This window comes from Oncorhynchus clarkii, chromosome 12 (genome assembly GCF_045791955.1).
Source record: "Oncorhynchus clarkii lewisi isolate Uvic-CL-2024 chromosome 12, UVic_Ocla_1.0, whole genome shotgun sequence".
Lineage (NCBI taxonomy): Eukaryota > Metazoa > Chordata > Actinopteri > Salmoniformes > Salmonidae > Oncorhynchus > Oncorhynchus clarkii.
In genome coordinates, this window is record NC_092158.1 from 59426036 (window position 1) to 59434188 (window position 8153).

The window sequence follows — 8153 nt, forward strand, 5'->3', positions numbered from 1 at the left end:
TAAGCTAAGGTCCCTGGGACTAAACACCTCTCTCTGCAACTGGATCCTGGACTTCCTGACGAGACACACCCTATTAGCTCTCTGAGATACATTGGAAAAGAAATGGTCAAGATGTCACGCAGGGGAGGGGACAATGAGAGGAAACTTCTTCAAAGCAAATCTTTCTGGATCCACAGGCTCAACACACTCTTGGCCTTAATGAGGAGTTTGACTTGAAACCGTTTTTATCATTTCAATATGTCTAAATAGTTTTTTTTTAAAATCCTAATTGAATATTGAATGTATATTACTGTAAACATTAATCACATTCCCTGTGTATGATCATATATTTTGATTCATTTAATCTTAATATTGTGAAACTATGTTATAAATGTAATTTGTTGACCTCCAGTTTCAGGAAGTGATGTCATTAAGAACTGCCCCTATATATAGGACCTTCCACCCCCACCTGGGATACGGATGCCTGATGAAGACCTACGGGTTGAAACATTGTTAATAAATATCACCTGGGAGCATGAGCAGCAGTGTGCAGCGTTTTCCTTTCTGTTTTCCAAGGGTAGGTTGAGGATCTGCCACACAGATCCTCAACACGGGGACCCCTAAGGGGTGCGTGCTTAGTCCCCCCCTGTACTCCCTGTTCACCCAGGACTGCGTGGCCAAGCACGACTCCAATACTGACATTAAGTTTGCCGACGACACAACGGTGGTAGACCTGATCACCGACAATGATGACACAGCCTATAGGGAGGACATCAGAGACATGGCAGTGTGGTGCCAGGATAACAACCTCTCAACGTGATCAAGACAAAGGAGATGATCGTGGACTAAAAGAAAAGGAGGGCCCGAACATGCCCCCATTCACATAGATGAGGCTGTAGTGGAGTGGGTCGAGAGCTTCAAGTTCCTTGGTGTCCACATCATCAACAAACTATCATAGTCCAATCACACCAATACAGATGTGTAGAGGGCATGACAACGCTTTTTCCCCATCAGGAGAGTGAAAACACAAAAAAAACGCAATGCACTACAGAGTGTATTGTGTACGGCCCAGTACATCATTGGGGCCAAGCTTCCTGCCATCCAGGACCTCTATGCCAGGCAGTGTCAGAGGAAGGCCCTAAAAATTGTGAAAGAGTCCAGCCACCCAAGAGACAGACTGTTCTCTCTGCTACCACATGGGAAGCAGTACCGGAGCGCCAAGTCTAGGTCCAAAGGGCCCCTTACCAGCTTCTACCTATAACCCATAAGCGCTGAACAGTTAATAAAATGCCTACCCAGAATATTTGCATTGACCCCCTTTTTTTACGCTGCTGCTGCTACTTGCTGTTTATTATCTATGCATAGTCACTTTACCCCTACCTACATTTACATATGATCTCAACTAGCCAGTATCCCTGCACATTGACTCAGTACCGGTACACTCTGTATATACAGTGGGGCAAAAAACTATTTAGTCAGCCACCTATTGTGCAAGTTCTCCCACTTAAAAAAATGATAGGTCTGTAATTTTCATCATAGGTACACTTCAACTATTGACAGACAAAATTAGAAAAAAATCCAGAAAATCACAGTGTAGGATTTTTAATGAATTTATTTGCAAATAATGGTGGAAAATAAGTATTTCAAACTTTTTTAACAATTCAAAAACTGAAAAATTGGGCGTGCAAAATTATTCAGCCCCCTTAAGTTAATACTTTGTAGCGCCACCTTTTGCTGCGATTACAGCTGTAAGTCTCTTGGGATATGTCTCTATCAGTTTTTCACATCGAGAGACTGACATTTTTTCCCATTCCTCCTTGCAAAACAGCTCGAGCTCAGTGAGGTTGGATGGAGAGCATTTGTGAACAGCAGTTTTCAGTTCTTTCCACAGATTCTCGATTGGATTCAGGTCTGGACTTTGACTTGGCCATTCTAACACCTGGATATGTTTATTTTTGAACCATTCCATTGTAGATTTTGCTTTATGTTTTGGATCATTGTCTTGTTGGAAGACAAATCTCCGTCCCAGTCTCAGGTCTTTTGCAGACTCCATCAGGTTTTCTTCCAGAATGGTCCTGTATTTGGCTCCATCCATCTTCCCATCAATTTTAACCATCTTCCCTGTCCCTGCTGAAGAAAAGCAGGCCCAAACCATGATGCTGCCACCACCATGTTTGACAGTGGGGATGGTGTGTTCAGCTGTGTTGCTTTTACGCCAAACATAACGTTTTGCATTGTTGCCAAAAAGTTCAATTTTGGTTTCATCTGACCAGAGCACCTTCTTCCACATGTTTGGTGTGTCTCCCAGGTGGCTTGTGGCAAACTTTAAACAACACTTTTTATGGATATCTTTAAGAAATGACTTTCTTCTTGCCACTCTTCCATAAAGGCCAGATTTGTGCAATATACGACTGATTGTTATCCTATGGACAGAGTCTCCCACCTCAGCTGTAGATCTCTGCAGTTCATCCAGAGTGATCATGGGCCTCTTGGCTGTATCTCTGATCAGTCTTCTCCTTGTATGAGCTGAAAGTTTAGAGGGACGGCCAGGTCTTGGTAGATTTGCAGTGGTCTTATACTCCTTCCATTTCAATATTATCGCTTGCACAGTGCTCCTTGGGATGTTTAAAGCTTGGGAAATCTTTTTGTATCCAAAAAGTGCTGCACCCGTGTATCCGGCTTTAAACTTCTTCACAACAGTATCTCGGACCTGCCTGGTGTGTTCCTTGTTCTTCATGATGCTCTCTGCGCTTTTAACGGACCTCTGAGACTATCACAGTGCAGGTGCATTTATACGGAGACTTGATTACACACAGGTGGATTGTATTTATCATCATTTGTCATTTAGGTCAACATTGGATCATTCAGAGATCCTCACTGAACTTCTGGAGAGAGTTTGCTGCACTGAAAGTAAAGGGGCTGAATAATTTTGCACGCCCAATTTTTCAGTTTTTGATTTGTTAAAAAAGTTTGAAATATCCAATAAATGTCGTTCCACTTCATGATTGTGTCCCACTTGTTGTTGATTCTTCACAAAAAAATACAGTTTTATATCTTTAACCTGATATGTGGCAAAAAGTTGCAAAGTTCAAGGGGGCCGAATACTTTCGCAAGGCACTGTATTGCAGCAGATCTTATCCACTGTCTCCAGGTCATCTACAAGTCTCTGCTAGGTAATGCCCCACCTTGTCTCAGTTCACTGGTCACCATAGCAGCACCCATCCGCAGCATGCGCTCCAGCAGGTATATTTCACTGGTCACCCCCAAAGCCAATTCCTACTTTGGCCGCCTTTCCTTCCAATTCTCTGCTGCCAATGACTGGAACGAACTGAAAAAAATAGCTGAAGCTGGAGACTCTTATCTCCTTTACTAACTTCAAGCACCAGCTGTCAGAGCAGCTCACAGATCATTGCACCTGTACATAGCCCACCTGGAAATAGCCCATCCAACTACCTCATCCCGATACTGTATTTATTTTGCTCCTTTGCAACCCAGTATCTCTACTTGCACATTCATCTTATGCTCCAGTGTTTAACAAATTGCTATATCGTAATTACCTCGCCACTAATGCCTATTTTATTGCCTTACCTCCCTTATCTTACCTCATTTGCACACACTGTATATATACTTTTTTTCTACTTTATTATTGACTGTATTTTTAAATTTTTTATTTTTTTTATTTCACCTTTATTTAATTTGATTTATTTAACTTTTTTTTCCCCCAAGATGGCATAGCAGTTCAGACGTATTTTTGTCCTCGTCCTGTCGTGTATATAAATATATAGATATATTTACAACTTTTTTTTCACATACATTTTTAATTTTCCAAAAACTCATCTTCAGAACACTCTCCTGCAATCCGCTTCACCAATTTATATTTATATAAAAAAGTATTATTTACCTCAGATCTGTAATCCTTCGAGAGGCTAGCCAGAAATTAGCCAGAAGCTAGCCGGGAGCTAGCCAGAAGCTGGTCCAGAAGCTACTCTGAAGCTGGTTCAGAAGCTAGTTAGCTTATTTACTGGCTAATCGTTAGTACTCAGCTAACCACGGTTTGTGGTCATCGGCTGTCCTTTGGCTCGAGAATCTATCGCCAGTTTTGTACGGCGCGGTGCAGCGCAGCGCGGCTCGGAACGGAACATACCGGATTTCGGCCGCTGGCTCTGGACATCCATACCTGGATCTCACAGCTAGCTAGCTGCTATCCGTGTGACTATCGGCTTTCGTCGATTCCGGAGCTAACATCAATTGTTCCGGAGCTAGCCAGCTGAAGAGTTCCATCAATCACTCCTGGGCTGCAGTCACCTATCCGGACCCGTTTTGCTGCCTACGCGGAGCCCCACCGGACCTTCACAGTTGGACTGCCGACGTTGTCTACCCGAGGGAATTGTCCGGCTGGCTCCTCCGGCGCAACGTTGCCTGGGCGCCCATCTGCGGCTGGCTATCTTATTGGCTGCTATCTGAATAGACAATCGGACAATTTTTATTTTATTTTATTTTTATTTCTTTATTTATTTTTCTTCTTGGGCCTCTATAACTATATCTATTGTTTTTATTTTTGTTGTTGTTGTGTGATTTGGATTAATCCCCTCTACCACACGGAAACCCACTAATCTACTGACGGAACGCAAGAGTTGGCTAATAACAGACCTCCATTCTATGCTAGCTTGCTCCTATGCTAGCTTGCTACCGATTTAGCTGTCTAAATCACCGTGACCCCCAACCAACCTCTCCACTCACTGGACCCTTTTGATCACTCGACTGAGCATGCCTCTCCTTAATGTCAATATGCCTTGTCCATTGCTGTTCTGGTTAGTGTTTATTGGTTTATTTCACTGTAGAGCCTCTAGTCCTGCTCATTATACCTTATCCAACCTATTAGTTCCACCACCCACACATGCAATGACATCTCCTGGTTTCAATGATGTTTCTAGAGACAATATCTCTCTCTTCATCACTCAATACCTAGGTTTACCTCCACTGTATTCACATCCTACCTTACCTTTGTCTGTACATTATACCTTGATGCTATTTTATCGCCCCCAGAAACCTCCTTTTACTCTCTGTTCCAGACGTTCTAAACGACCAATTCTTATTGCTTTTAGCCGCACCCTTATTCTACTCCTACTCTGTTCCTCTGGCGATGTAGAGGTGAATCCAGGCCCTGCAGTGCCTAGCTCCACTCCTATTCCCCAGGTGCTCTCTTTTGACGACTTCTGTAACCGTAATAGCCTTGGTTTCATGCACGTTAACATTAGAAGCCTCCTCCCTAAATTTGTTCTATTCACTGCTTTAGCACACTCTGCCAACCCGGATGTTCTAGCTGTGTCTGAATCCTGGCTTAGGAAGACCACCAAAAATTCAGACATTTTAATTCCAAACTACAACATTTTCAGACAAGATAGAACTGCCAAAGGGGGCGGTGTTGCAATCTACTGCAAAGTTAGCCTGCAGAGTTCTGTCCTACTATCCAGGTCTGTACCCAAACAATTTGAACTTCTACTTTTAAAAATCCACCTCTCTAAAAACAAGTCTTTCACCGTTGCCGCCTGCTATAGACCACCCTCTCCCCAAAGCCTTAAACATGGGCACCCTCATAGATATCATCCTAACCAACTTGCCCTCTAAATACACCTCTGCTGTTTTCAACCAAGATCTCAGCGATCACTGCCTCATTGCCTGCATCCGTAATGGGTCAGCGGTCAAACGACCTCCACTCATCACTGTAAAACGCTCCCTGAAACACTTCAGCGAGCAGGCCTTTCTAATCGACCTGGCCGGGGTATCCTGGAAGGATATTGATCTCATCCCGTCAGTAGAGGATGCCTGGATATTTTAAAAAAATGCCTTCCTAACCATCTTAAATAAACATGCCCCATTCAAGAAATTTAGAACCAGGAACAGATATAGCCCTTGGTTCTCCCCAGACCTGACTGCCCTTAACCAACACAAAAACATCCTATGGCGTTCTGCATTAGCATCGAACAGCCCCCGTGATATGCAGCTGTTCAGGGAAGCTAGAAACCATTATACACAGACAGTTAGAAAAGCCAAGGCTAGCTTTTTCAAGCAGAAATTTGCTTCCTGCAACACTAACTCAAAAAAGTTCTGGGACACTGTAAAGTCCATGGAGAATAAGAACACCTCCTCCCAGCTGCCCACTGCACTGAAGATAGGAAACACTGTCACCACTGATAAATCCACCATAATTGAGAATTTCAATAAGCATTTTTCTACGGCTGGCCATGCTTTCCACCTGGCTACTCCTACCCCGGTCAACAGCACTGCACCCCCCACAACAACTCGCCCAAGCCTTCCCCATTTCTCCTTCTCCCAAATCTGCTCAGCTGATGTTCTGAATGAGCTGCAAAATCTGGACCCCTACAAATCAGCCGGGCTAGACAATCTGGACCCTTTCTTTCTAAAATTATCTGCCAAAATTGTTGCCACCCCTATTACTAGCCTGTTCAACCTCTCTTTCGTGTCGTCTGAGATTCCCAAAGATTGGAAAGCAGCTGCGGTCATCCCCCTCTTCAAAGGGGGTGACACTCTTGACCCAAACTGCTACAGACCTATATCTATCCTACCATGCCTTTCTAAGGTCTTCGAAAGCCAAGTCAACAAACAGATTACCGACCATTTCGAATCTCACCATACCTTCTCTGCTATGCAATCTGGTTTCAGAGCTGGTCATGGGTGCACCTCAGCCACGCTCAAGGTCCTAAATGATATCTTAACCGCCATCGATAAGAAACATTACTGTGCAGCCGTATTCATTGATCTGGCCAAGGCTTTCGACTCTGTCAATCACCACATCCTCATCGGCAGACTCGACAGCCTTGGTTTCTCAAATGATTGCCTCGCCTGGTTCACCAACTACTTCTCTGATAGAGTTCAGTGTGTCAAATCGGAGGGTCTGCTGTCCGGACCTCTGGCAGTCTCTATGGGGGTGCCACAGGGTTCAATTCTTGGACCGACTCTCTTCTCTGTATACATCAATGAGGTCGCTCTTGCTGCTGGTGAGTCTCTGATCCACCTCTACGCAGACAACACCATTCTGTATACTTCTGGCCCTTCTTTGGACACTGTGTTAACAACCCTCCAGGCAAGCTTCAATGCCATACAACTCTCCTTCCGTGGCCTCCAATTGCTCTTAAATACAAGTAAAACTAAATGCATGCTCTTCAACCGATCGCTACCTGTACCTACCCGCCTGTCCAACATTACTACTCTGGATGGCTCTGACTTAGAATACGTGGACAACTACAAATACTTAGGTGTCTGGTTAGACTGTAAACTCTCCTTCCAGACCCATATCAAACATCTCCAATCCAAAGTTAAATCTAGAATTGGCTTCCTATTTCGCAACGAAGCATCCTTCACTCATGCTGCCAAACATACCCTTGTAAAACTGACCATCCTACCAATCCTCGACTTTGGCGATGTCATTTACAAAACAGCCTCCAATACCCTACTCAACAAATTGGATGCAGTCTATCACAGTGCAATCCGTTTTGTCACCAAAGCCCCATATACTACCCACCATTGCGACCTGTACGCTCTCGTTGGCTGGCCCTCGCTTCATACTCGTCGCCAAACCCACTGGCTCCATGTCATCTACAAGACCCTTTTTGCCTTTACCTCCCTTATCTCACCTCATTTGCTCACATTGTATATAGACTTGTTTATACTGTATTATTGACTGTATGTTTGTTTTACTCCATGTGTAACTCTGTGTTGTTGTATGTGTCGAACTGCTTTGCTTTATCTTGGCCAGGTCGCAATTGTAAATGAGAACTTGTTCTCAACTTGCCTACCTGGTTAAATAAAGGTGAAATAAATAAATTAAAAAACCAGGTAGGCTAGTTGAGAACAAGTTCTCATTTTCAACTGCGACCTGGCCAAGATAAAGCATAGCAGTGTGAACAGACAATACAGAGTTACACATGGAGTAAACAATTAACAAGTCAATAACACAGTAGAAAAAAAGGAGAGTCTACATACATTGTGTGCAAAAGGCATGAGGAGGTAGGCGATTAATTACAATTTTGCAGATTAACACTGGAGTGATAAATGATCAGATGGTCATGTACACGTAGAGATATTGGTGTGCAAAAGAGCAGAAAAGTAAATAAATAAAAACAGTATGGGGATGAGGTAGGTAAAAATGGGTG